This window comes from Pteropus medius, unplaced genomic scaffold, assembly GCF_902729225.1.
Source record: "Pteropus medius unplaced genomic scaffold, Ma_sr-lr_union100, whole genome shotgun sequence".
NCBI lineage: Eukaryota > Metazoa > Chordata > Mammalia > Chiroptera > Pteropodidae > Pteropus > Pteropus medius.
Genome location: NW_024346062.1, coordinates 1,890,886 through 1,912,689, shown reverse-complemented (window position 1 = coordinate 1,912,689; position 21,804 = coordinate 1,890,886). Strand labels below are relative to the sequence as shown.

At 34.1% G+C, this 21,804-nt stretch overlaps 1 protein-coding gene and 1 pseudogene across 2 annotated transcripts in view; one reads left to right on the top strand and one right to left on the bottom strand.

The window, feature by feature from the left end:
- Positions 1-21,804, top strand: part of HOMER1 (homer scaffold protein 1) — a 114,142-nt gene that overhangs the window by 14,407 nt on the left and 77,931 nt on the right. The window lies entirely within an intron of this gene.
- LOC120612655 (uncharacterized) lies at positions 2,654-2,772 on the bottom strand (annotated as a pseudogene).

The following is a 21,804-nucleotide window of genomic DNA, read 5'->3' as shown; positions in this document are numbered from 1 at the left end:
AACCTGGCCTTTTTCTTGGGTGGTCCCCAGGTGTCAGTAAGTAGAGATCTGTTCTCTGAGATTGTAGGCCTTTTCTCTGAGATTGTTCAATTACTCTAGAGAACTATTTTTCTATATATACCTCTTGGCATTCTGAGAGCACGGTAAGTATATTCTTCCAGTTTATACATAGGAGGCATATTACCTGCTGTGATCTGAAAAACACAAAGGGAAGGGTTTTTGAAGGCGCATGGTTTGGTTTGCCAGCTTTCTCTCAGTGCTCTTATTTTAGGTCTCACTCTTGTCTTCTGCTGTTGGGAAAGGTAGTTGCTTCACCTTGGAGAAAGGAAAAGGGAAGGGCTTTCTCATTACTCTGTTATTTAAACTTTCAGTCAACTCTGTAATTTCAGCCCCATACCTCATACCCTCTTCTGCAGTTCCTTTGCCCCTAAATTCTGGCCAGCAGGTTGTTCACTTATGGTTCCGTCTTTGTAAGCACTGTACAGTTTCCTTGGCTTTACCAAGTCAGGTACTATTCTTTCTGTCAAGACTACGTCTTTTAAAACTGTATTAAAATTACTTATGCACTGTTGTCACTTCAGTTCTTTGGTGTTGTGGGTTTATACCTTTTTTTCCCCTTGACTTCATTTTAATGGAATTTTAGAAAAGGAAGATAAATGTGTGCAATTACTTGGCCATGTTTGACCAGAATCACTGAGGCTTAGCATTTGAATTTATATAAGGCATCTTTCAGAATGTGTTGACATTGTTGACGGTTAATTGAATAGAATTTAGTGGATGATTAAGTGTTGACTTTCAGAAAAATCTCTTCCTGTTACCATCATCTGAAAACTAAATGCATGATGTAAGCACATCTTAAAATTAAAAGTTAAAATTGATTATCATCCCAAACCTCAGCAAAACAAAGCACTTACTCTCTCAATTGTGTCCGGTAACTAAGGTGTTGCTACAGTTTATGCCCTATCACTGTGCCTCTTGAGCGCTTGTAACAAACATTAAGCACTTACTTTGTGTCATGAGTCATGCTAGGCATTGGCAATGCAAAGATGAGTAGACAGCCATGTGAACAAGAAATTACGTTACTGTGATCTAAGTGCTACAATAAAAAGATGTACTTTGTGTTTGAGAACACAGAGAAGGAAGTGCCCACCTCCGCCTGGGAAAGTCAGAAAAAGCTTCACAAAGCCTGGTACATTTGTTTTGAGCCTTAAAGAACAAATAAGAGTTTATGAGAAGATGGGGGTTGGCAGTGGGGAGAGGGAAAATGTATGACGGGCCTGTTAGGGCATTTTCGGCAGAGTGTGTCATAGGTAAAGTTTCAAAGGTGACATATGCTAGTTAAAAAGTTAAGGCAGTTTGGCATAACTTGGTTATAGTACAAAAGTATATTTGACTAGAAAGTTAGTTCAGTGCCAGATGATGGCTGTGTGTCATGTTGGAGGATTGCTCTTTTTCTCTAGATTAGTGGGCTCCACATATTTTTGATATATGCATATCAATGAAAAATTTCGAACATATTCATTCATCTATGTGTGTTTATAAATTACATGTTCTATGTTTATATATGTTATACATATATTATAAAATATACACAAGAATAGAAGTGAAAGAAAACTAACTTCCTCTTGTACCCCACTTTAGAGGCCACTGTTTTAAATAATGTTGATAAAAGGAACAATTTTAAGCTTGCATAATTATTAGCATGCCTTTGTTTTAGATTAACTACTCAGGCTGCAATATGGAGGAAGCTTTGGACTCGTGGGAGGTTTTGTGTGTGTGTGTGTGTGTGTGTGAGAGAGAGAGAGAGAGAGAAGAGAGAGAGAAATGGATGGAGGTCTTGGAGACCCTCAAATTTAATTGTGTAATAGGTTAATTGCAGCAATTTAGTCAAGAGTAATGGTTTGAATTAAGATAGAGTAGAACAGGGGATGGATTCAAAAGAGATTTAATTTAAGTAGTATCTATAGGAATCGACAATGAACTATATAGCTATAGAAAGGTAAGGAGATTGGTGTGGGCAGCCTTTAGTTAAGATAGGAAACCAGCTGGTGGCTGCATTTAAATTATCGACACTCTTAGCTCTGTGATTTGGGGCAGGTTACTTATGTTTTGCATGTCTCAGTTCCCTCATCTGTAACCAGGAGAAGAGAAGCAAGTTTGCAGTGTGGTGAGATGATGAATTGAATAAAAGTTGAAGTATTTATGGCCATCCACATGGGAATGTCATAACTGGATATCCAGGTCTTGTATTCAAGAAAAGCGAACTGTCAAAAAACCAGGAAAGGGAGTTTCAAGAATTGAGTGGCCAAGATGAAATGCAGCAGAAACATCAAATGAGGCAAAAAGTATCTATTAGATTGGGTAAGTAGTTGTCCTTGAACAACCTTACCTTGAGAAGTTTGATCAGCCAAATTGCCATGGAGTGATGGTGAAAATTGCCACGGAGTGATGGTTATGGTGCTGATGAAGGAGAGGAGAAGAAAGCAAAGACTAGAAGTACAGACTTCTCTTTTAAGACCAAGCTTCTTCATTTTTTAAAATTTTTTAAAACTTAATTTTATTTTTATATTTTAGGTGAGGCAACCAACCCTTGGTTGACCTCACAGATTGCAAAGACCTCGTCAGCTTACAATCCCTTATTTTTTATTTTTCACACCTACAGCACCTCGTCTTTCTAGGTGGTCTCCCATCCAAGTACTGATCAGGCCCGACCCTGCTTAGCTTCTGAGATCAGACAAGATCTGGCTTGTTCAGGGTGGCGTGGCTGTTGACTAAGACCAAGCTTCTTTAAAATAGAGTGTAGCTTCAGCAAGCTCTAGAGTTCAGGAATTTTTTTTTTTTTCTTTTGTTTTTCAAGATGGGTTAAGCATTCTTTTTCAGCCCTGGGAAAGGAGTCCATAGGTTATGGGTGTTTAAAAATTACAGAAGAGAGGGCTAATTACTCAGGAAAGAGCTGGGAGAAAATGCAATAGGGATAATTACAGAGGAAAGAGGTAGGAGGGAATAAGACCTGGAGCACAGGCAGAGTAGTTAACCTTAGGTAGGTGACTTTCTTCTCATAGACTGGAGGGAAGGGTGTAAGGAAAGTTATGATTAGATTAAGTTTGTAGTTAAAGGGCAGGAGACTAGGAGGGAGTTCTTAAGCTGGGGGAATCCATTACCTCAATTCATTACTTTATTTAACAGATGTTTATTAAGTACGCATTATGTGTTCTAAGTATATGAGCTACATCTGTGAAGAAAGAGCCCTGCCTTCATGGCAGAATATTCTAGAAAATGATAAAAGACAGGCCATCTGCTGGGAATGTAGAGAATGAAGGCTGGTCATAGCCTTGGGAAGAAAGGTGAAGACTGAGAGAAATCATAAACTACCAGGAGGGCTCAGCTGAGGTTAAAGCCCCAAGTTTTGGTGCTCTTACTGTTGAAGTGGTCTAAATCTAGGTTGTTATGTACCTGAGGAGCAGAGAATTATGCGTTAGGGTTTTTATGGTCTCCATTCTACTAAAAAAGAAGCAAGAAAGAGGTATGTCCAATTTTTGTAGCATTCTTTTAGAGTTATTTTAATATACCTCTTTTCCCCATCAATTGCTCTTTTTCTACTAAGGGAACATTCTGTTATCTTGGGAAACCAACTTAGTAAGTATTAATACTAAGAATACCACCAAATTTTTTTTTTTTTTTTTTGTCTTTCTGTGGAAAACTCGTAGAACCAAAGTGTAGAGGGGTTCTTTTTTTTTTTTTAAATTAAGTTTGTTGGGGTAACATTGGTTAATACAATTATATAATTTTCAGGTGTACTTACAATTTGACTAGAGGGTTTCTTTAATAAGATTTTTCTTTTATATCTGGAAAAGCCACAGAAGTTAATTGATTGGTGTAAGCATTCGAACATTGCTCTGATTCCTACTGAGAACTCAGTATATTACTATTTGGAAGCATTTTTGCAACTTCAAGTTATCCTACCTTTCTTACTCTTGATAAATGTATATATTTTTAGTCTTTCAGTACAGAGTGGGCTTTTGTTTTGTTTCTAGTCACTCAAAGTACCTTTACCCCTTTGCTAATTCTAATCTTATAATGACAACTTGGATAGCATTTTATTTTTAATGGAGACTTTCATGCATATACATTATTGATCTTCTTAGCTCTGTAATTTTGGGCAGGTTACTTACGTTTTGTATATCTCAGTTCTCTGGTCTGTAAAATGGGGATAGAATTGTGAAAATTAAAGGATAAAATACAAACAAGGTTGTTACAGTGTTTTGTGGCATATATTAATTACTCAGTACATCACAGCTGTTATTACTATGATTTTTATACAATTACATTTCTGGTACTCGGCAGAATTTTATTTTTTTAACTTCTAAATAGAGAACATAGCAAAAAAATTTAAGTTTTTATACTACTGAAGGCCAGAAATAAGTTTGTAGGTTTTATCTGCCCTGTTCTGATCAAATACCCATTAAAACTCCCCCTCCCGCTGTATTTTTTGTCCAAAGAATTTATCTGCTTAATGTTCTAACTTCATTGATTATCTTGAAACTTTGGGGGCCTGGATAGAACCTTGAGAATAGTACACCTCAGTAAGGAAGTTGAAATTTAAATATATATGATATGAATAATCACTAATTCTATATAATAAATTTTATAAGTTACACTTAATACTGTTTTTATGAAAACACTTCTATATAGTTAAGCTGTCTTATTGGTCATCTTTGTAAGTCTACAGAAAAATATGTAAGTATCTGGTTTGGTCTTTTATTAAAATGTTCACCAGTTACAGGAATCTTTAAAGTGAGATTGAGTTATTCAGATTGAAGTTTAGTATGTAAAAAGTTAAGATCCAACAAATTAAAACATGCTCTTATTTATTACCTAAAATTGTTTCTAGATACTTCTGATATCATTAGTTTAGACTGTAAGTGTCATGAGGGTAGGGACTGCCTTGTCTATTAATTCATTTAACAAATATTTATTGAGCAACCACTGTGTGCCCAGCATTCTTCCAAGTGCCGGTAATATGTCAGTGAATGTAAGAGATAAAAATCCCTTTCCTCATATTTTATTGTAAGTTGTATCTGGACTGTTTGGCACATGACAAGTGTTTGAGAATATTTTTCCTCCACACCCCTTTAGCTGCTCTAGAGGTTCAGTATAGAGATGCAACTATACCCCTTGCTTAGTCAGTTACTGCTAGGGGCTACAAATCAAGTTATACTAAGGGGCTTCATATGTCCCCTCTATAAGTCAGTCTGTGTGGGTCCTGGGAATCCCTGGAGAATAGTAAGCAGCAGAGTGGAATTTCAATTCATCTAAAAATGTTGCATCTATACAGTAGGAATACTAGTTTGACCTCAGGGCTATTTTTCTCTTTTAGTAATTTTGAATATTTGGTCAAATGAATATGAGTTAAAAATTGTAATATATTAACCTTTTCAAGTAGATTTTTTAAGTAGATGGAGGAAGGAACCTTAGAGATAAGCTATTCTGTTTTTTTTTTTTTAAGTAATGTTTTATTTTTCTGTGTTCAGTTACAGAATTAATCTCTTATAAATTGGTACCTGTGCTATTTTTAAGTGAAGCAGTTGCAGGCTTTGCCCAAAGCCCAGTGCTAGCTGGTGGTAGAGCTTAGCCTACCATTGCTTGGCCTTGTGTTCTTTCCTCTAGAAAGAGAAATATGTACCATTTAGTAGACTAATCTATTAGGACAAGCCAATCTAAAAAATGGGTTGTTTGACGAGTTTATAAGTTTCTTGTCTTTTGAAATTCTGAGATCTTTCTCTTTTCTGAATCGTCAGAACTTTACATTACCTCTCTTATGGCATTTATCACTTTCTACTTTGTCTTCTATAAAAAGTTTTTTTCTAGATGAAACTTCTTTGAGAATAGGATATGTGTATGGTTCCTCTTTGTATATTCCCCACAGCTTGTAACAGAATGTCTAGCATTCACTAGGTACTCATTATTAAAAATATACTCAAAGAGATTGTATTTCAGGTTTGTTAACCCTGCAAACCCACAAGACTCTGTTTAGTCTACAACAATTTAAGAGGCTCTTTAGCTTAGCTTCAGTTCTAGGTTTGAATTCTGGCTCCATCCTCAACTTGGCTGAGTGATCTTGAATAGGTCACTTATGTCATTTTCCTCATCTGTAAAATGGAAATGATATGTGCCCCATCCAGTTTTAAGATTTAGGTGACATACATACAAAGGATCCAATGCCTGATGTACTAACCGACACTCAATGGTAACTATTATTATATTTGAAGTTTATTTTCTATTACAAATGTGCATAAATGAGTAACAGTAGATAGCTCTATTACTATGTGAAAGACATACAATAACACAGAGAAAGAGCCATGGTGAAAAGTTGACAATATTTTGGTGTGGTCATCAGATTGTAAAGTTTAGGATTTTTAGTTTATTAATTATTTATTTGAGAAGTTTGGTTTGGGGCTCTGCGGACTGATTTACCCTATGAAAACTCAAAAGAGACTCAAAATATGTAAACTGGAATGACTATTAATAAGTCATTAGAAATACATCATCTTTCATAGAAAAAAATGCTACAGTGGAAGCAAAATTGCAATGAGAGGGTTGTTCGATGAGTAAGGGTACTTGATTTGATGTCTAGTGCTACAGTGGTCTCATGCATTGATCTCCACCAGGCACTCAGCTATGTCAGTGCCCCTTTTCCCCCAGAAAGTACTAGAGGCACTGACTAACCACTTCTCATAAATCCTTTGTTATAATTTACATAGTTAGGTGCTTTTGTCTTGCATGTTCTTTAAGGAGAAAACAGAACACTTAAGGAGGTTTTATTCTAAGTCATTAGCCTGTCATTCCTCTGTAAATTTACAGCCTCATCTTGGATTTGGGAATCTTAGGTAGACTTTTACATTTTTAAAATTTAAACTTTATATTAAATAAAAGTTTTGAGCATACAAAAACCTAAAGAGAATTGTATAATTAACCCCTATGCAGCCATCACCCAGCTTCAACATATTCACATATGGCACATATTGTTTCATCTATACTGCCTGTTCCTCTCTATATTTAAAGCAAATCCTAGATATCATATAATTTTACTCATAAATATTATATATGTATCACTAAGAAATAAGGATGCTTTTTTAAAAAAGCAAATGTACAATACCATTATTTTACAAAAAGAAACCCCTAGTAATTTCTTAATATCTAGTCAATGATCGAAGCTCCCCAGTTGCCTCAGTAGTGTCCTTTTTATCATTGGATTGTTCAGATCAGCTTCCAGAAAAGGTCTACACAGAGCATTTGGTTGATAGAAGCCTCTTAATTTGAACAGTCTCCCCTCCTTTTCTTGCTGTTTATTTATCAGATTTGTCATGTAGTATTCTCCGCATTCTGGATTTGGCAGGCTGTATCCTCATGGTATTACATAACATATTACTTGTTCTATTTATGGTAGTTAGATCTAGGTTTGATTGGATTCATGTTTGAAATTTTTTTCCTCCAAGTATATGTCATAGGTGATGTGACATCATCTGTCCGTTGCATTACACCATAAAGCACATAACAGTGTCTTGACATTTCTCTTTTTGTATGTTAAAGTTGGTTATGGCACTCAGTGTTATCAGCTTGATCCATCCATGATATTCTTTCAATGAAACCATTATATTTTAGTAATTCCTAATTTTATTTTTGAAGAGTACCTAGCTGTCAGACATTATTGCCTTTCTTCTAGTCACAATGATCTTTTAAATAGATTGGATCACAGACCACCCTGCTTAAAATGCAGTAGTGCTCCATTATTTATAAACTGTAGCTGAACTTCCTTGTATGGTCTATAAAGATCTCTATAACCTGGGCTTGATCTACTGTTATAAACCCCATTTTATGCCATTCTGTCCTTTGAGAGGAAGTATGGCATCATTCATAACATAGGCTCTTACACTAGACTTACCTGAGTCAATTTAACTGCCCTGTGCCTCAGTGTTACCATATTTAAAATCAGTATTTTAAGAGTGCCTGCCAACAAGATTATGTTCAGACAACATGTACAGATCTCTTAGAACAGTTTCTTCACAGCGCGGTGCCTGGGTTCTGAGAGTGAGTGCCATAAGTGAACCAGGCTGAAGCTGAATGGCCTATTACAACCTAGTCTTGAAAGTCACACAGCATCACTTCTGCCTCATTATTTTGGTTTAGGCCATCATGAAGGTTCATTATACTTTAAGGAGAATGGACATCGACTCTACCTCCTGACAGGGGGATGGCATGGTTCTAGGAGAGGGACAGGATGTGTTATTGCAGCCATCTTTGGAAAATGCATTTTATTACACACATGCTGTCGTCTGAGCCTGAAAACACTATGTCTGATTCCCATTTCTTAGCTAACTATCCAGTCTAAATTAGGTTCCTCTTCCTTCATTCCCATTGTACATTCTTTCTCTAGCTCTTTATTTTCCTTGGTAACACTGAACACAGTTTGTAATTATCTCTTTAAATTCCTGAAGACTAGAGCCTATTATATACCTACTACCTTGCATAGAACCCGTTGAAATGTTAAAATATATTATTTGTAACTTATAAATGTAAACACCATATATCACATTTTCACTAGGGAAAGCATAGTCCAGTCTTTTTGGGAAGGAGGGAACAGAGGTAGGGAAACACCAAGAGGCAGTCCTTTAACTCATCACATTTCATGTCCTATTGCTTAGTTTAGGGTGAGGATGTGGTGGAGCATGTATGTATAAATTTTGTGGGAGACAGAAGGTGAAAGGAGTACATAGTTCAAATAGCTGAATTCTTCTTTCTTTCTATATTTTTAAAGCCCAAGACCACAAATCTGTTTTATATTCCCCTATTATTCTAGTATACAGTTCATGGCAAGAGGCTTCTAGCTGGTCTGACAAACAAGCATGATACCCTAAGAAATATTCAGTACTCAGGGAGCAGTCAAGTAGGATGTACTTTACTCAAGTAATGCTAATCAGACCCTCACTTAGGATCAGTGTTCTTTTACTTTTGACACAGATCTCACAAGACTAGTTATCAGGTTTCTCAGCCCCCAGGAGACCATGTACATTTAATATGATTATTGATATGATTGGGTTTAAGTCTACCATATTATTGTTTTCTGTTTGTCACATCTGTTCTTTGTTCCTCTTCCTCCTCTCTCTTTTACCTTATTTTGGCATACTTCCTTGAATATTCTTTATGATTTTTTATCTACTTCATTGGCTTACTAAGTATAACTCTAATTCTTTTTTAGTTATTCTTTAGGGTTATTAGTACGTAATCTTTAACATATCCCAGTCTACCTTCAGTTGGTATTAAATCACTTCACATAATAAGAACTTTATAATAGTATAGTATTATCCCTATTTTTGTGCTATTATTATACATTTTACTTCTAATATTTTAAACCCCACAATACATGTTATCTTTTTACTTAAATAATCAATTATTTTTAAAAAGAATTTAAAAATAAGAAAGCAATGTTTTATTTACCCACTCATTTACCATTTTTGGCACTCTTCATTCCTTTGAGTAGATCCAGATATCCATGTGGTATCATTTTCTTCTATCTAAAATTTCCCTTTAACATTGTCTCACAGTACAGGTCCGCTGATGATAAATTCTTTCAGCTTTTGTGTGTCTGAGAAAATGATTTCACCCTCATGTTTTAAAGTTTTTTTTTTTTAAAGTAAAATTCACATAACATGGAAGTAACCATTAACCATTTTAAAAGTGTATAGCATTTAGTACATTTACAATGTTTTGTAAGCATCACCTCTATCTAGTTCCAAGACATTTTACCACCCTAAATTCACTTCCATTTTTGAAAGATATTTTTGCTGGGTAGAGAATTTTTGATAAGTTTTTTCCTTTTTTGTACTTTTAAGATGTTACACTATCTTCTGGCTTGTGTTTTCAGTGAGAAGTCTATCATTCTTATCTTTGTTCCTCTGTATGTAATGTGCCCACTACCTTCTGACTGACTATTCTTTGTATTATTGATTTTAAACAATTTAATTATGATGCTCGTTGGTATAGTTTTCATGTTTCTTTGTGCTTTGGATTTGTTGAGCTGCTTGGGAAGTTTTTCAACCGTAATTTCTTTAAATACTTTTTCTGTTCTCTCCTCTTTGAGACTTCAATTGCATATATACTAGGCTACTTGAAATTGTTCCATAATAGGTACGTTGATACTCTATTTTTAAAGTTTTTTCTTCGTGTTTTTTTTAAATAGTTTTATTTCTGCATCTTCAAATTAAGTTGTTTTCTTTCCTTCTGCATTGTTTAACTTGCTATTAATTTCATCCAGTATATTTTTCATCTCTAGAAAATTGATTTGGGACTTTTATGTATTTTATATATCTTAAAGTCTCCCCTTAATATGCTTATGCATTTCTCTGCCTCCTCGAACATGCTAACTATAGTTATAATAGCATCTTAATGTCCTAGTCTAATAGTCCTATCATCTGTGTCATATCTGGGTCTGTTTCTATTGGTTGATTTTTCTGCTCATTATGGATTGTATTTTACTTCTCTGAATGTTAGATATTTGGAATTTTAGTTTACTGAGTGCTGAATATTTTCGTATATTTTTAAAAAATCTTGTAGGGCCTAATGAAAGAAGTAGGAGATTTTCTAATATTTACAAGGAATAGCTTGTATAGTTATAATGCTTATCTCAGACGGAGTGGAGAAATAGAATGTATTTTGTTAGAATGGCAGTAACAAAGATTTATAACTTATGAGATTTTGTCACTGAGTTATTCAGAAATAGAGAAAAAATAATTTTAAGTCTAGTTTTGATATCAGACATCATTCTCTTCTTTTGGAGTAGTGAGAAGTCCTGGGGTTTGGAGTTAGTTTTGGATTCGATCCCAGAAATTGCCAGCACTAGCTGTGACCTTTGGCCAATATTTAAATGCCACCTTCTTCCAACAAGGTTTTTTTTGTTTTTGTTTTTGTTTTTTTTTAAATCTAACTTCTTTTAGGATTATTTTGAGATGGAAATGTGAATATATGTAAGGTATTTAATGCAATAGTAATTCAGTAAAATGTTAATTTCTTCCTCCACCTTTTCCCCTACCTTCAGCTGTTTCATTTTGCAACAGTTATTTCTGGATCACATGTTGGTTTGATCTTTAGTGAAATGGGGAGAAAAATAGAGTCAGTACTGAACTACTCTTGTTACTCTTGATCAGTTACTGTAACTCTCCCCATGGCAATGATTTGTTATTCTTGAAATTTAATTTTTACTAAATTACACTGCAGTTGAAGATACCCAGATGACAAACAAATCACCTAAAATTGCTTTAATAAATTTAAAGTTGCTTCTGTTACTGTTTTATGCTGGTTTTCAGTAATTCTGTCCCTATTAAGTAAATATATTATTTGAGATATATGAATAAAATCTTAATTTTAATGGATTAGAATAAACTAATGGTGAAGGGTTAATAGATTTTAACTGAAGATTTTTATCATCTCTTATTGTAGTAGTTTCTGATGTCTCCTGTTACAAATTACCACTAAGCTGGTGGCTTAAAACAGTGCATATTTATTCTCTTACAGTTCTAGATGTCAGAAGTCCAAAATCTGTTCCACTGAAATCGAGGTGTCAGCGGAGCCATAGTTGCTCAAGGGCTCTAGGGGAGAATTGATTTCCTTGTCTTTTCGAGTTTCTTGAGCTGTGTTCCTTGCATTCGTGGTTCATAGCTTCTTCCTTCATCTTTAAAGCCAGCAGTGTAGCATCTTTCAATTTCTCTTTCTCTTTTTATATCATATAACCTTTATCTGTAGTTAAGTTAAAGGACACCTTCTTATAAGGACACTTGTGATTACATGTAGGGTCCACCCAGATAATCCAAAAGGAATCTGTCTATCTCAATAGCCTTAACTTAATCACAGCTATAGAAATCTCTTCTGCCAAATAAGGTATCATTCAAAGATTCTAGATGGTAGGACCTAGATATCTTTAGGGACCATTATTCAACCTTACACAGTTATTTAAAGGGGATATCAACACGTCCTATTTTTCAAGTGATAAGAGTGTTTTTTATGCAGTCCTATATTAAAAAGTCTGTTAACTGACATGTTCTATTGATCTCCCCTTTTCCACTGACTATAGCTTCACCTAGTGAAGTTTGTTTTTCCTCCTAACTACATCAATGTCACAGATATTTAGTTGTGATGATTCTAAAGAAAAAGATTATCTTAAAATTCACATCATTTTTAAAGAATTAATGAGTACTTTCTACAGTAATTCCTATAACCTACTTTATAAAACTTACTTTTATGGAATTTAGCCTCTGCGTGCATTTGGGTGCGTGCGTGTGTGTAGGAATTCTGTAATGGTTCAGACAGCTTTTACAGAAAGTATACACAACTTCCACACAAGTACAGCTTGTTAGGGAATTACATTTTAAAAACTGAAGGAAAACATTTTCCTGGAAAAACTCCTTTATCAGAGGTGTAGTGTTCAATAAAATGCTGGAAGAATCAAACTCTTAGATGTTTTTGCTAGAAGGAAACCAAGTCAAGATAGGGAAAACAGTAGGGTAGAGGAGCGGAAAAGGTTTTCGTACATATACAGTTCCTGTTTTATCAAAATATGCATATTCTTCCTATCATGTAATCCCTTTCAGAAATACCACGTGTGATGAAATCTAGCCAGTGTAGAAGCAGATGTGAGATACTTTGAAATTAATAATTCCTAGTCTCAAAGACCAGTGTTTTCACCTCACATAGGCCTACACTACTACTGTCGTTGTATTCTGTTAGAGAGGTAGAGTCATTCTCTTACAGAAGGAAAGCTCAAGAACTGTAATTAGCATGATTAAAAATAAGTTTTTGGATTTAGCCAAATCACAGTATAATTTCAGTGAGTGTTATATTATAAATTATTTCCAAAATACAAGTAAAAGCTAAGTGGTAGCAGTGCACATATATAATATTCCATGAAAACACTTAAGTACTCTTAACAGTGCTTAACATGCGTAGTAATCATAGTCGTGTAGCAGTACTATCCCACAACTATCAACAAAATTTCAGGCATGGGCCAGGTGAGAGTTTGTTTAAAGCAGTAAACTCAGGTTTACTGACAAAAGAATTCTTTTCCCACGCAAGGAGTCAGTATAGGATAAAGTTGTGGGCTCTCAAGCCGGACTGTTTGTATGCTGGCCCTGCCATGTGTCATCCTAAGCAAATTATATACCCTCTCTATGTCTCAGGTTCCTCATCTTCAAAAGAGGAGTAATAGTTAACTACCTCACAGAAGTTGAGAGGATTAAATAGCTCAGGCATAGTGCTTATAACAGTGTCTGACCAGCTGGTACTCTCAAAAATGTTAATTATAACTAAAGAATTTACCACATATTCATTTTATAAGTTTAGGCTTTTGTTTTCAGGCTTAAGAGTGGCATATTTCAATTTCTCAATTCTATTTGAATTATCCAATCTATGGCTTTCTTCCTTTGGCACAAATGATGTAAGTTGCTAATTTGTGTTCTCGTTAATTAATAAAAGGAAAACAGTTGAGATATCTCATCATTCCAACTGCAAAAGGTTTAAAACTATCAACTTTTTTCTGTCACTATTTTTAAAATTCAAATACTAGTGTTTAAGCTATTCAATATTTATTATATTAGATATGTAATCTTTTTGTTTCTACAGAGAATTTTCAGTAATTTGTAAAATCAGGAACAAGGTAAAACAGGACAGTTAAAAATATAGTGTTGAAGTAGATGAGTCCATGTAGTAGATGCCTGAGATGAGATCATTACTAGAGTGGAAACAGTATATGGCTGAGTTTCTTGGCAAAGGAGCGAGAAGTGTGTTCCCTTGTAGTCTTGTTTAGATACAATAGCAAGCAGACAAGTTTTTTCCCAGCACTGTCATATGAGATACTGAGTAATATGGAGATCCAATGGGAATTACTTTTATTACTCTGTTAAAAGATTCAAGGGAGAACTTTAAATCTTAATTCAGTGAAGGCTTTCTTCTAGGGAATTGAGATAAACCGAAATTTGCCTTCTGACTATATTACTAATACGGAGTGGGGGTTAGTCTTAGAGAATTTAGAATAGTTAACACATTCCTTAAACAAATACTTTGAAACTATTGCCAAAGTACCATAGTGGTAGAAAAGAGTAAATGCATTTAGGATACTGGAGATAAGGAATCAATATTTTTTAAAGTGTACGGCTTAATTTATAAATTTATATAAATTTGCATTCTTCATAGGCTAGCCATGTTTATTTTTGATATGATTTTGTCATAACCACGATGTAAAATCGTTGTAGGATGACATGCCGGGCTCATGCTGCTGTTTCTAGTACCGTGTTGTTAATACCATCCCTTCCTCTTCTTGAGAAATAAGGCTTACTTGTTTTTCTCAAATGTCTGAAAAGAGCATTCAGTTGAGGCTCAAGAGCTCTTTTTCACATGATGAGTGGATGTTTTTGACTACAAAAGATTTAAGATTTGGTAAAACTACTTTGTTGGACTTCTGGGTATGACTTTTGTAGAAGAACTGAAAAGAACTGGTCCTAAATAGTCACCAAATAGTTGGATGAGGCGATCTTAATTGGAGTTCTGATATTGTCTGCTTAATTATTGTGGAATGTCTGCCAAACACAAAAGTTTTAGTAGAATTGATGCTTTTTCTGTTTAACAGTTGGTTCAGCTAATGTTTATACTACTTGTTTAGTTAGTTAAGTCATCATCTTCTATGCTATGTTTGCAGGAGAGCCAGTTAGGGAACTTTCTCCAGCTTTAGATGATTGGCTTTCTTGAGTTGATATTTTTATGGGATCCCTTATGACGAGCTTGTTGGTTCACAATTAAAGCCACACAGATAGTTAGTTATAGGTTTACTTGTTGTGTAGGAGAACTCTAGGTATTGTTAAACACCATAAAGAGAATTCTGAACATACCTACTTGACGGAAAAACTTGGCATCACTGGAGATTTGTGGCCATTTTGTAGAAAGTATTCTACAGGCAAGAGTGTCCCCAAATTTGTATTTACTAGATGAATCCATTATCACTAGGACTGTAATATTTTTAACTGTCATTCACTTAAAAAAAATTAAGGCATATATTCAATAAAATATACAGATCTGCAGCTCTCTGAATGTTTACATATAAATTTATATGTGTAATGACCAAGATAACCTTTTACTAGATGTATTTTTAAAGGAAGAAAATACACTACATTAAAATTGTCTGCTTTAAAGTTTTTTTCTTATTATACATGAAATACATGTTTACATATTAAAAAATTGAGATAAGAAAATAAGTCATTTGTAATCTCACCACCAAGAACTCTAAATGTCTTGGTATAAAATCATTTATTAAGTATTTTCCATGTGCAATAATATGTGCCAGATATTTAAGTTGCTTGGAATATAGCAGTGATTAAAAAGACAAGATTCTTGCCCTCGAACAGATAATACTTTAGCTAGGGGAGAGGGACAATAAATAAAATACATTTGCATGTCAGAAATGTGATGTGCCATGGGAAAGAGTGAAAGAAGGGAAATAAATATATAGAGTCCTGGAAAAGGAGAGGAAAGGCTGCAATCTTTATATAGAGCAACCAGGAGTGGCCATACTGTTACTGAGAAGGTAACACATGAGGAAACACCTGGAGGAGGCAAAGGAAGATGCTAGACAGATTTGAGGAGAAAAAGTACTTCAGGCAAAAGCCTTGAGGTGTAGGGAGTGCTTGGCATGTTTGAGAAGCACAAGGAGAAAGGTCCAGCGTGGCTGAAGCAAAAGACAGTGAGGGGCAGATCCTGTAGTGGTCCTTTCTCCTGCCACTACGTGAGAATCACCGTGGAAGCTGGGCTGCCCATCCGCTGATTGTGGTGGTGGAGGTGATTGAGAAACACTGTTACAAGGCCTTTAAGTCTAAAGGACTCTGATGTTTACAATGAGATGGGGAGCCACTGGAGAGTTTTGAGGAATGACCTACCTGATTTAGGTTTTATTACTTGAAACGCTATATTACAAAAATTTCCACACGTACAATAAAGTAGAAAGTACAACTCTCCTGTACTGCCATCATCTCACCCACTTTGGTGCCCGCCTATATTTTGTCTTACTTGCTTTGTAGTGACCCCTTCACCCTTTTTTTCCTTGGAATATTTTAATGCTATCTTGGGTTTTTAGAAGGATCATTCTGGTTTCTTTGTTGAGAGAAGGGGAGGTAGGACAAGGGCTGAATATAAGTATATCCTCCAAGTATGTTTTATTTTGTAAGCATATAGATACCTTTTTTAAACAAAATTAAATTATACTGTATACACTTTTATAAACTATTTTCATTTAGTGTATGGGACATCTTATGTCACTGAATATTCTATAACTTTTTGTTCTTTAGTTGCTACATAGGATTCTATTATGGATGTACCATAATTTCTTTGATCTTTCATTATTGGACATTTTAATTTACAGTCTTCGGTTATCAGAAACAATGTGGCAGTACATCTCTGTAGCTAAATCTCTGCATATATCCATGATTATTTCCTTAAGGTAAGTTCCTAGAATGAATTGTTATGTCAAAGGATATGCACAGAAATTTAAAGGTTTTTGATATGCATTGTCAGAGTGGTTTCCAGAAAGACTTTACTAATTTATACTCCTACCAGCTGCTCCTGAAAGTGTTAGGTTTCCTTTAAACTCTCACTACTAGCATTGAGGTTTTTTTCATTAAAAAAAAAAATTAAGATTTCCTATTTTGACGGGTGAAAAAATGATAACTCATGGAAAAATGATAACTCATGTTTTTAATTTGCAGTTCTTTGGTTTCTAGTGAGGACAAATGCCATTTTAAAATCTGCGTTTTAAAAATATACTTTATTCACATTATTTGCTAGCTGTGTGACTTTGGATAAATCATTTAGGACCTATGTTTTTGTACTATGAATTGGGTATGGTATCCCTGCTTCCTAGGGTTTTCACAAACAAATAAAAAAATTTTGCGTGCCCAGGTTTTTAAACTTTGAAATTTTGACCATTATCCACAGTAAAAAAAATACATCTTATGTTGTGCCAAACATATAGAAATATGTAGTCAAAAGTTTCATGGAATAGCACATATACCCATTCCAAATATGATGCACTCTGGTATTTTCCATTCTCATTCATCTTTTTAAATGCCCATTGTTAGCTATTAGATTGATCGTGACCCTCTGGGTTGTGACCCAGTGTTTTAAAAACACTGCTGTAAACTGTGGAGTGCTATATCTTGTTAGGGGCTCTTTTATCTGTAGTGATTATTTCTTCAGGTGCCTCAGAAATCAACATCCATTTATCTCTACTAAGATTCATTTCCAGAAAAGCTAAATAGGAAAAATTCCTCAAACCTAGCTTTCTGTATTCCTATATCAAATTTTTGGCCACTGAAAAATGTTAAATACCTTCACAGTCAGAAAATTTATTTCTTTGGGTTTCTGTGATACAATGACTAAATGATCAACACCACTATTGTGAAATAGGTCTAATGCATTTGAGCAAAATCACTCTATCATCACAGGGATTATATTTGCAAAACTCTGAATTGGGATAGAGCATCCGACAGTTTTGTCTATAATTTTTGTTACCTGAAAAGCTGATAAAAAATGGAAAACAAAATAAACAAATAAAAATTTAAGAAATACATCATTATGAAAAAAAGAATACTTTAAATAAAGCATCCTTATAAAAGGATATATAAAAAATGGAAAACATCACATTTAGTTATATTTAATACAGCCCTTTTTCAATAGAAGAAATAAAATAATACAAAAGCTAGATAATCTGAGAACTGAGAATGTGGGGCTACAATACATAAAATACCAGGTGCTGTTCATTGGTAGACTTACAGCTAAGCTACTACCTGAGGACCAGTCAGGAAGGAGCTAGCCAGATGTAATTAGTAGTTGTGGCTAGAGAAAACTTGATCAGATGAAAGTGAAAATCACTTTCAAATCTGAGGGATGTTGGAATGAAAATTGCATAGAGAAACAGAGTGGGAATGGATTGGTGGTGGTGGTTACCATTTGAAAAACATCCGGGAGTTTAAGCTATTTGACAATAGAACTGTTTTGTTATTTTTGGTCTCTAGTTTAGCATGAAAGTTATTTTGTTTATTTTTTTAACGCTAAGCCTGAAAAATTTTAAATGACTGAGTTAAAAATTTAACTGATAAGCATTTACCACTCCTTCACTCACCCCTCCACAAAGGAAACATTTTGAGGAATGTCAGGAATAATTTGTTATATAAAAATAACATTACCAAAGAACTGCAATTTGCCTTTGAAAAAGAGCAGAATGTATATGTGATATCTATACTATTCTGATTTTTAAACATTAAATGTCATCAGATTTAGAAAAATAACCAACTCTGCCATACTCTAGTGGTGGTAACCTTAATTAAATGTCTGTATGTAGTTAGAATTGTATATATGGATGTTCCCATACATACGGTTTGAGTGCTGAATTTTTGATTTCGGTGTTTACTCTTGGGAGCTAAAAGGAGGTTTTATAGAAACTTAGGAATAAGTGTAGAAATTCATTGGGCTTAAATGGCCCCAAAATACATGAAAAGCTCCTCAGCCTCACTAATAATCAGATATGCAAATTAAGGCAACAATGAAATACCACTTTATGTCCATCAGCTTGGCACAAATTAAAGATGTTACTTAGATTTTAACCATTGTTGGGAGGAAATGTTAAGAGTATAAATTTGTACATGTGCTATGAAGAGCACTTTGGAAATATGCTATGGTGCAGACCCTATGACCAGGAATTCTGCTTCTAGTATATCTCTTGCATGTGTACACAAGTAATCAGTCAGGGGCATTGTTTGCAAAAGTGCCAAAATTGGAACAACCTGTATGTTTATCAGTAGGGAAATGGCTACATAAAATAGTCCAGTATTTTCTACTTGAAATACAGTGTGAACACATATATAATTTTAAACTTAGGTTTAAAGTTTTTAGAAAGTGAAATCAATTTAAATATTTTGACATGGTATATCTAAAGTCTTATCTTTTTGACGTGTCATTAATATAAAAACCATTGAGGTCATTTAACATTTTTTTTCATTCTAAGTCTTTGAGATCCATTATGTATTTTGCACGTAGAGCCATCTTAGTTTGGATGCTAAAATTTTTATTGAAAATACTTGATCTGAATTTGAATTTCATAAAATGTAGTTGAAAGGCTAGTAACTACTATATTGAATAGTGCAGTTCTGCTCATAGCTTGGACTTTTGCACAGCAATTAAAGTAAATGATTACATATGTATAAAGTAAAATGTGGTTGATTATTCAAATTTTTCAGCATCCGTAAGAATTCTAGAGAAATGGTTTGAGGTTTTATTATTTGTTTTGAGCAATTAAAAGTATTCAGAATAATATAGGTAATATAGGGAAAACATCCATGCAACAACTATTCAGATGTAGCAAATGTTAACATTTTGCCAGAATACTTTCAGATTTTTTTCCCTGTATTTTTTAGAATATATATTTGTTCAGATGCTAAATGGATTGAGTATCCACTTGATTAGTTTGTAGTAGATATAAAGGAAAAGAATACCTAAGGGCATTACTGCTCCTTGAAATATTATTGGCATTAGAATTAAATAATCTTTTAATATTTAATTCATTTTAAAAGTTTTTAAGAATTGGATGTTTGCTAGACAATTATTTTAGATTTAGGAATATGCCACCTATATTAATTAGAATTAAATTCTCATTAACATGAGGCTATTTTCCTTAGATTTCCTTAGTGTGTATTGTCGTTTCGTGGGATTTAACTTTATTTAATGGAAATCATCTGGGGAGAGAAGAATATTTAAAGTCTGATATAATTGAAAATACAATACTAATTTTAAATGTAATTGAGTTTTCAAGCATACCTCTTGGTATATTTTTAAAAACTCAGTATTTTGTCTGAAATGGATAGGGTTTTAAGTGGAGAAAAGGGACAGAGATAATGTCACTTGTCAGTTATTTAATAAATAGCAAGCCATGTTTATTGAGTGTCGAAGATATTGCTTAAATATATACATTGAGTGGGTTTGCTTGCTCTTTACTATGAATATCAGCATATCTCTTAATCTTTTAAATGTAGCTACTTGGTTAAAGTGCCCAAGGAAAATAAATATTATAATCTTTTAATAATTAGTGCTGTGGCCTAATGAAAGGACTGAGATTTAGAAAAACTACTCTTAACATGAGAGACAGTATATAAAGAATGTAAACAGTATTGTTACTATTTAAGTATAGTTTATAGTTATAATTTAATTATAAGTATAGTTTATAGTTATAATTTAATCTTAAATCACAAATGGAAAATTTCAATTTACTTAATATTTTCTTTGGATATGCCAATTAAGTACTCGATGTCATGAAAATATTTCTGATGCTCCGTTCTTGTGATGCAGACAATTTTCCAAAAAAATCTTTTATTTGACTATGCAGTTAACCAATTAAAAGACCAAAGAATTCAGGTCATAGAATTTTTAAAGATCCTTTCAGAAAGACATTTCGTAGTTGTTGATATCACATTTTAAGTCTGTATATCTCTGTTATAACAGTGTCAGTTTACAATTTTGTATTTGCTATATGCCTGGTAACTTGGCAGTTATAAAAAACAAACTGGTTATGTTTTTGGTTCATCACTAGATGGAGTTCTTGCAGTACAACTGTGTCTTGGATAGCCATTAGTTAGAATAATCTTTGCTTTCCTCAAAGTAAGAATGTGTTTTAAAAAAACATTCTGAATCTTTAATGTGTGTGTAAGCATCAGCTGTTAAACATATAACATGGTACTAGGAATACATAATCAGTAATATGCAGTAAAAATCTTGGGGCAGCATCAAAACAGCTATTTTAGTCAGTACCATTTTTCTTACACGTGCATGTGTTGGAGGGAGTGGCAGGAGAAGTTAAACCAGTTCCTTGATAACCCATTAGAATTTCCATTTATATTATTAATTTGTACAGCACAGTTCTTTTGGGGAAACTCCAGTGCTTGAGCGCCAGCTTGTCTGAAGACACGCTGTGCGTCTGTCCCACAATGCAATGAAACTAAACTCTTCAGGCTTTACATCTGAGTTAACATGGTCATTAGTGTCTGTGTACTCCTTGTCTTGTTCTTGCTCGTGGCCTTTTGGCTGTAACCAGTATGTCCACCTTCTCTTCTCTTGCGACTTCAAACTCCAAAAACCAAGCTGAAGATCGAATGCTTTTTGTCTTACTTTCTGTGCATTTACTTCTCATGAAGGAGGGTATTTTCACCAGGAAGTGGACATACCTCAGCACTTCCAGTCCTGCAGTTAGGTTTGGATCTGTGCTCCTTTCCTACTTTCCTTTTATTCCTATGTATGAGTAATGGGAACACTTTCAAACGGTGCAGTCTTAAATAGTTGAGTTCAAGCTATTAAAAATTGTCACTTATTCTATGGTTTATTGGTAGTCTTCAAAAGTGGCTCCTAAACATTCTTTTCCATTGTTAATTGTGATGTAAATGTATTTTTCTACACAGGGCCATTAAGAAAATATTTCAGTACTTATACAAGGTTAAAAAATTAAAATAGTACTTAAAGGTTTGTAAAGATGAGCACTAGTTTCCTGTCTAATCACTTCCTTCAACTAGCCCCTTCGCCAGAGACAACTGCTTCTTAAAATTCCAATTTTTATTTCTCTTGGTGATTGCCTCAGCATCTCTAACATACTTTGATACTGTCTGCTATTTCTTGATTAAAAGCTTTAAATAGTAAATCCTTATAGCAGGAAGTTAATTGATAGTAAACTTT